General features: G+C 39.3%; 1 non-coding gene across 1 annotated transcript; it reads right to left on the bottom strand.

Moving 5' to 3' along the window:
* Nucleotides 1-6,946: 6,946 nt before the first annotated feature.
* TRNAK-CUU lies at nucleotides 6,947-7,018 on the bottom strand. Its single transcript has one exon. It is a non-coding gene; the product is annotated as a tRNA-Lys (tRNA).
* Between the last annotated feature and the right edge of the window lie 541 nt (nucleotides 7,019-7,559).

Genomic DNA, 7,559 nt, shown 5'->3' with positions numbered 1-7,559 from the left:
AATGTCTGTTTATGACATAATAACTGTGCATTTCAGAGGACCACAAGAAATTTCACAACACAGACAAAAGAAGACAGATGGACTAAATGGGAGAGGCAGTGTGGTTTCTTATATGAAACTGAAAAAGAAAAAGAGAGAAAGTTCCAAGATAGTTATTTTTCTTTAATTATATTAATAGCTGAGAAGATCAGTAGAGATATGACTAATGTAGATTTCTATATTGGAGGTATTTGCATCCAAATCAGACAATCTAGGCTCCCTCTCTGGTCAGTGCAGATAAACCGATACTTCTAGTGCATGCTTCCTCTCATCCTAAGGCAAAAGTTTGTATTTCATCAGGTGAGCTGAGTCTTAAAAGCACCCATTTCTCTCCATGGATACCTCAGTTGCGAACACTAGGGTTCTAAAAGTAGATGAGATGAATCCTACCTCAGCTGATTAATGCCCAAACACTCAATTTTTTGAAACTGCGGTGCTAGCTAAACACCTCTTCCTTAAGCATTTAAGTTATCCAGGACCTTCCCCTCTAGCAAAGCCTCACATAAGTAAAAGCTGCTCAGCCACTGAGATAAGATTAATTAACAATACATTATATCTTTGTCTATTTTCCAAATGACCATAAAGTTACTAATTTAAAACCATAAATTGCATCATAATCTCATGCATAGCTAATATTTTATTGATTGGTCATAATGCATATTGCACATTTAGGTTGCTAATAAATTCCTGGTTTGTACTAACTACATTTATTTTTCTAAGTGAACAAAAATGTCCATAGGAGAGCCTTCAGACTTAAATTCTTCTAAATAATTTATAGCACCTAATTTTACTGTAATTTAAATTTTAGTTTCTGAATTTTACCTGTTTCTAGCCCATAGGTGAACTGTGTTCTGTACCAGCTTCTTTATTAATTTATAAACATGAAGTTGGCAATGTCACAGAGACAAAGGATGCACATTAAAGCAATGTCTCACAGCAGTATGACTTCCAGCTGGGGAATTCAGTGTTAGAGTTGTTACAACTTCTTTCTGCAAAACTCTCAGAGCTCTCTCTCTTGAAGCAGCTTTTTCTACCTGTTACTACATAAAGTGTTGCCTCAGTTAGGAGTCAGTAGGTTCATCTTCTTTTCTGAGAGTTAGAAAAAAGACCCTTAGCCTGGGTTGGGCAGCTCAGTTTAAATACAGGACAAACCATTTTGCCTGTGGAGATTGGTCACTAAATTTTCTAAGACATCACAGGGAAGAGAATGCACCATCTGTCAGCAGCCTGACATGCCATAAGGATGTGTTGAGAAAAGGCTCTTGGAAAGCCTGTGAGAATGAAAAGTATATTAGAACATGCCAGCAAAGCTGGTTCATACTGTTAGGTTTGCCTCAAGCTAGCCATACTCTGTTGACTTTTGATATGTTTATATTTCTCTGTTGGATCACCCCTGGGGACTACTGTGGTGACAATGCTTCAAACATCTTCTTCAGGAAAACCTTTTAGTCCCTTCCTGAACACGTGGACTAAGGCTGTCCTAATAGTCACAGGGGACACTTGTGCTTATAAGTGAAGGGTTCACCAGCTCTTGTTCAGCTCCCACATTCACCTGTACCAGAAGCTCACACAGGGCTGGGAATCTCATATACATAGCTTTAGCCTCCTGAATGACTTTATGGCACATCATATGAGGGGCTTTTTTTCTTCTTCTGTATTTCTGAATCCCAACACACCAGCAGGACCCAAAGATGGCTTGGTTTACTCTCGACAAAGGAAAGAAAGAACAGAATAGGGGTTAGGACAAAGGTGGAGGGAAAGAGAGGTCTTGGAGCAGGTACCAGAAACAGTAATAATGTTTTCTTCTTTTCTTTTTCAGGTCTTCTTCTCCATCTTTAAAAATTAACTCTCATCCAAAATTCATTGAAACACGGAAGAGGAACCAGTGTCTGGCATCAAATACAAGAGATAAAGATAAGGTCTGTTTCTGTATGAAGAATATCCTGCTCCAATACTGGCTCCAGTGGGGATCTGCATCTCTCTAAAATTTTGCCCTGCTACATGGTACTGTGATTAAACAGAAGAAGCCATAATAATGCATGGATAATCCTGCATGGAAGTGACAGGTGCATTCCAACATCTTAGGAGCACCAAGATGCTGGAGAGCCCTAAGTTAGGGACCTACTGGAGCTTGGTCTGACCCTGACCGGTGGTGATGGTGGAGTGGTCAGACAGACCTTCTCATCATGATCCTGTATTGAGATTCCTCTTCCTTCCTTTGGCCATCATTTTTCTTCTAGACACTATAAAGACACAGCAGGTGTCAATCAGAACCCCCAGCTATGGCCAGACAGTATGACTGTATCTGCTCTGTCCTTCTTTGAAAGAGGGTGTTTTATAGAGGAGGGCAAGCACATAAACCAGGCTGAGATGCAGGTAAGTTGGCTGGTGGTGGAAATGGGTCTAAGGTGAAGGGAAGAAAAAGGGTGAAGGGAGCTGTGTTGGGAGTAGGCAGGGAATCTGAGTATCAAAGAGGGTGTTTTATTTTCTAGTAAGGATTATTTCAGTGGAAGACTCCTCTGCTAATTTATGGGAAATGTTTTAGGATAAAAAAACTTGGTTACATCATGCAGACTGCTAGGATAGATGCTAATTGACTGGGTTACACATATTTATATTGTGTATCATCTTGACTGAGTTGAGTCATATCTGGGGACATGCACCCTGTATATCAGATGGAGCATCTGCTGAGCATCCCTGTGACTGACTGAGCCAGCAGACCTGCAACGTGCTTTCTGACAGGGCAAGGTAGATGCCATCAGAGCAGACTGAGAAAGACTGTAAATAAATAAATACAGATTTCATAAAGTATGTAAGGGTGTGTGTGTGTATATGTATCAGATAATATCTTCAGTCTGTGCAAGATACTTTTTCAGTTTTTTTCAGCTGTGTGGCTCCCCTCCTAGCTGTGAGACAACCTTTGGACAGTGTCTTTTCTTTTATGTGTTTTCATAGGGAACCTTAAATGCTAGCTCTGGTAAGAGCAAGAGGAGAAAACAATCCCCTTGGGAGAGGTGAAATAGGAATTAAGTATCCATCAGACAAGAGTTCAAGGTGAGCTGATTATTTGTGGATCATAGTACTGAGGACTGCAAATGACTCGCTGATTGTAGCCCATTGCAATTGCAAGTGATCATGTAACAGCCATGAAATAGTCACTTTGCTGTTATCTGGAGATAACCTTCTAGATCAGGACTTAGGAACATATGAAAAGCAATGAAAGAAATGGTGTTTTTAACAGTCAGAAAGAAGGTAAAACACTAACAGTCCTCTGAATTCTACTGTTCTGTGATTTTGCTGCTGCTAAAGAGTGAAACACAAGCAATATTCCACTTCCAGATCAGCCTGTACAAAAACTCTCTAGCTCCACTAACTAGAAGGTCAAACACTAGTGGTACCTGGCTGATGGATGGGGAATTACCCCACAGAAAGGAATTGGTGCTGACACTACCTTTGTTTTCCTGTGTGGTGAGCGATTTGACTCTCACAAATGCTTCATTCCTTTAAGTGTGACTGTGTGCAGGAAGGTGTCTTTCCCTCTAGGGTAAGTTGTTCTTGCACTTAATTGTGGCTTTGGTGACTTTCAGTGAGAAGGGGATATCCCTGGCTTCTCCCAGGCAAGAGGCCAGGGTTCAGGATAAGATAGGTGGGAAGCTCAGAGAAACATCTTCTGGGGTAGATCCTAAGGCACAGGGAACAACTTTTATTGCACAGATGGTGTTTAGCTGAGCTTTCCTTAAGTGTTGCATGAGATCTAGGAGAGAGTTTGTGTCTGCCTGCTCATTTTGAAGAAAAGTGTGCGTGGGAGTTTGAAAGAAGCCCAAAATGTCTCTTAGAAGGACCAGTGTTATCTATGTGTGTGAGGGCACTGATATCTTCCCTAAGCAAAAATTAACGTGAGGTATTAACTGAAAAGATGCTAACTGCAGGACTTGAAACTTAGTACAAAATGTCCTGGCTACTCCTGTATAGCTTTTCTGTGTCATACATAAAACACGTTGCTTAGAAAGATTTAGTTTCTCACTAATATTCCCCTTTGAGCTCTGACTAATATTCTGCATACAGACTTATTCTTTCTTGATCAAATTTTATCATTACCAGAGGTGGGTTCTTATTATGTTGTGTCTGTTTTTATCTCCACATTTAATTCATCATATGCTGTATTAGTTTCTTATATTTGCCATTTATATTCCATTGTGCATGGTAATTCAGGTTTTCTTTAAATGACATGAATAGCTGTGAATGCAGGCTCTATGGACTTTTGCAGTGCAAGAGTAAAACCTAATTTCATTTCTATATAGCATGCCCTTTCTGAATTTCACATGAGAAATACTTGCTCTTGAGCTATCCAAATGAGAATACTTTGGCTTGGGTCGTTGTGGCAGGTCACTTATTCATGCTACTTGTCAGCAACACATTGATGCAAGCTGAAATGCATTGCCTTCTCATTTGTTTTTAACCTTAATGAAAACTTGTGTAGGAAAGGTATGCTGGCATAGCAATAAGGAATGACTCACTAACATCCTCTCCTATCCAGAAACAAAATGTCAGGGCAGCTGCTCAATCTTCATTTCCTTATATAACCAAAGGCCAGTCAGGTCTTAAAATTTTCTTTTCTATAGAACCACTACTTTTCCAGAGCCTCCTTTTTATATGCATGAGTGTGTGGGGATTATACGGCTTGAATTTCAGCAGAACAGCACAAAACTTTAATTCTTGCTCTCCTTTTCCCCCCTTACTTCCTCTCTGAGTCAGACAGACTAATTTATTATTGGGAAAGTAAGTGGGCTGTTTTAACCTGACTATTCATGAGAGCATATTATGCCAAAAGGAGCACAGTTGGTCATATAAGAAATAACCAGCCTTTCCACTTCTGCATAAATACAGGTATTCATATTGGAACAAAGAGGGCATAAAGTCATTCTGGCAGCCGGGACTTGCAATATACTGTGTGTGCTTATTGACAACAGTATTTAAAAAAAAAAAACAAACCCACCCTGGTTTCCATAGCAACTGAACTCTACATAATTCTGAAGCTAAAAGGACCTGAATTTACCAAGACTGGGCAGCTGAGTTGTTTCGAGTACTTTTAGTGCGAGTGTTGTGGTTGCACACCTCTCCTTTCCAAGTGTGGATCTTAAAGTACTGCACAAACTTGGTGTCAAAGATGAGTTGAGGCTGTCACCCTGGCAGCCTCAAAATCCTCTGCTCGGATCTGTGGAGTGGATATGATAGCATCTCTACAAGCCTTTTCTTACTTTAATCCACCATCCTGATCTTCGGAGCACCACAATAAAGATCTCTGCTTCTTTTCATCTTTCTTAAGCATCTTGAAATCTAAGTGTGAGTGTTTCTGCAGGGCTGGCAACACTTTAAATTTTTTTTTTATTCTAGATATACATTATTTTGTGGGAGGAGGAAGAAGGACTCTAAGTTTATAGACCAGGTGCATTTTTATAAATTTTAAAAACAAATAAGCTGCAGCTCTCACCTTCTCAAATTCTCAGCACTGGTAACATGTTACATTTTGTTTTACCAATGAAATAGTCTGCAGCAGAGATGTTAATTGTTCTCTTTCATGCAGTAAGTCACTGGTGGCAATAAAATCTTCATGAGTCCTGAAGCAAAGGACTCTTTTCTTTGCAAAGGACTGCTCTGCTTTTGAACATATTATGCTTCTCCTAAATTTTGAAATTTTTTCCTTCAATATGTAGGACCTTTAGACATTGGAGCTTTACAATGACATCAGTCATGGAAAGCATAAATCAGCCAACATGAGGTTGATAATTCAAAAATCTTCAGCAGTTTCTTTTCAGTTCTATTTCATCTTTGGTATTGCATGCAAAACATAAATATCTGATACAATAATGGAAAAAAATAGATTTTGACAAAAAAAAAGGTTTTGTACCTGTTCAGAATAATTCCAGTTTTATGAACTGGCATTGAAGAGTTTTATGAAAAGAAAAAAAAAATGGAAAAAAAAGAGAAAAATAAACAAAAAACCAAACCAACAACAAAAACCAGACAAAACCAACCAACCAACCAACCAAAAAAACAACAACAAAAAAGCACTGATCTGAAGTCCATTATACTTCATAAATTACTTCAAAGGGTTTCAATTAGATCCATACAATTCTTTATTTTTCTTCAAAAGTTGCATGTGAAATGGCTAACTGAAGATGTGACCCAGGGCTTTGAGTAGCTTTGATTTTGTTCTTAAGCAAAAGAGGCTGTAGGTATTGAAAGTCAGACACTGCATGCCTCTTGAAGACTGTGCTACTTTTCTGCATATCGGGAAAAAATATGCATATATCTGTGCAGAAATGGTTTTCATATTGAAACAGATCCTGCAGGCCAAATAATTTCAAGCTTTTTTTAATAAATCTTTAAATATTTCTTTCCTTTCTGTTAATGTTGAAGGACTTATTTATTTATTTATTTTCTAGTGTTAGCATTGCTTGAGAGAAATAAGCCTGCAGACAACATCCTTAATTTAAGAAAATATTTGAATTCTAGAAATCACTTCATATATGATAGGGTTAAATGATGAAATTCAATTCAAAATATAATGACGCACTTATACTTTTGAGTGTTTTTGAATAAAGTTATCTAGTGGGTGTCATAGTGAGGGAACTAGCAAATGACCACTGACAGCAATGTATGGCCAGTCTTCGTGAATGAAGATTTGGGAAAGGTCTTTACCCTTTGAGCCTGCGCAGCGGATTTTTTAGGTGAGACACAGTGTGCGCTGAACTGAGCCCACCCTTTAATCCTAAGGTTCATCTGCCGGGGCCGAGCGAGCTCGGACAGTGGCAGTGAGGTCCTCAGGACGTAGGTTTGTTTAGAGTGACCTTCTCTTAGATGGATGGCCTTACAGGGCTGACGAGCTCCATCTACCCAGGGGAGTTTCCCTGACCGGGAATCAAACCCGGGCTGCAGCGGTAAGAGTGCTGCATCCTAACCACTAGACCACCAGGGGTCCCCACTGACAGCAATGGAATGATGTTAATAACAGAGTTGGGGGGAATTTTTTTGGTAAAATTCTTGTAATTCAGAAAATAAAGATTTATTAAAATGGAATTTATTTTAGGAAGATACTGATACTGGCAACGACTCTGTTGGGAAGGAATGATCCCTGAATTTGCTGAACATTCTGGTTGGAGAGAACCAGCCAGTTGTTCCCCAAATGGGACAGGAGAAATCCAGGTTTCTAGGTCTGTCATGTCACTGAGACCCTTGCATCATGTCTTTCAAGGTCTTCACAGAAGAAACTCACCTCTTCAAAATCATTTCAGAGGCTTTGGTGTTTTGCCAACATTAAAATAAGAATGCCTGTCACCCTAACAGTTTTTGAAGACATTAAACTACTTCTTATTGAGTACTAGGATAACTATGGTTGTTCCTAAGTTCGGGGTAGTTACTGGTCAAGTTAAGGACCCAGAGGATGGGGGTGTTTATGGACTGACCAGAGCATCGTTACTAGGAATTTCAGTACCCAGGGAAAATACACTCCACACTTC

The sequence above is a fragment of the Corapipo altera genome, unplaced genomic scaffold, assembly GCF_003945725.1.
Source record: "Corapipo altera isolate COAL_440 unplaced genomic scaffold, ASM394572v1 2b, whole genome shotgun sequence".
Lineage (NCBI taxonomy): Eukaryota > Metazoa > Chordata > Aves > Passeriformes > Pipridae > Corapipo > Corapipo altera.
This window is presented reverse-complemented; position numbering and strand designations above follow the sequence as displayed.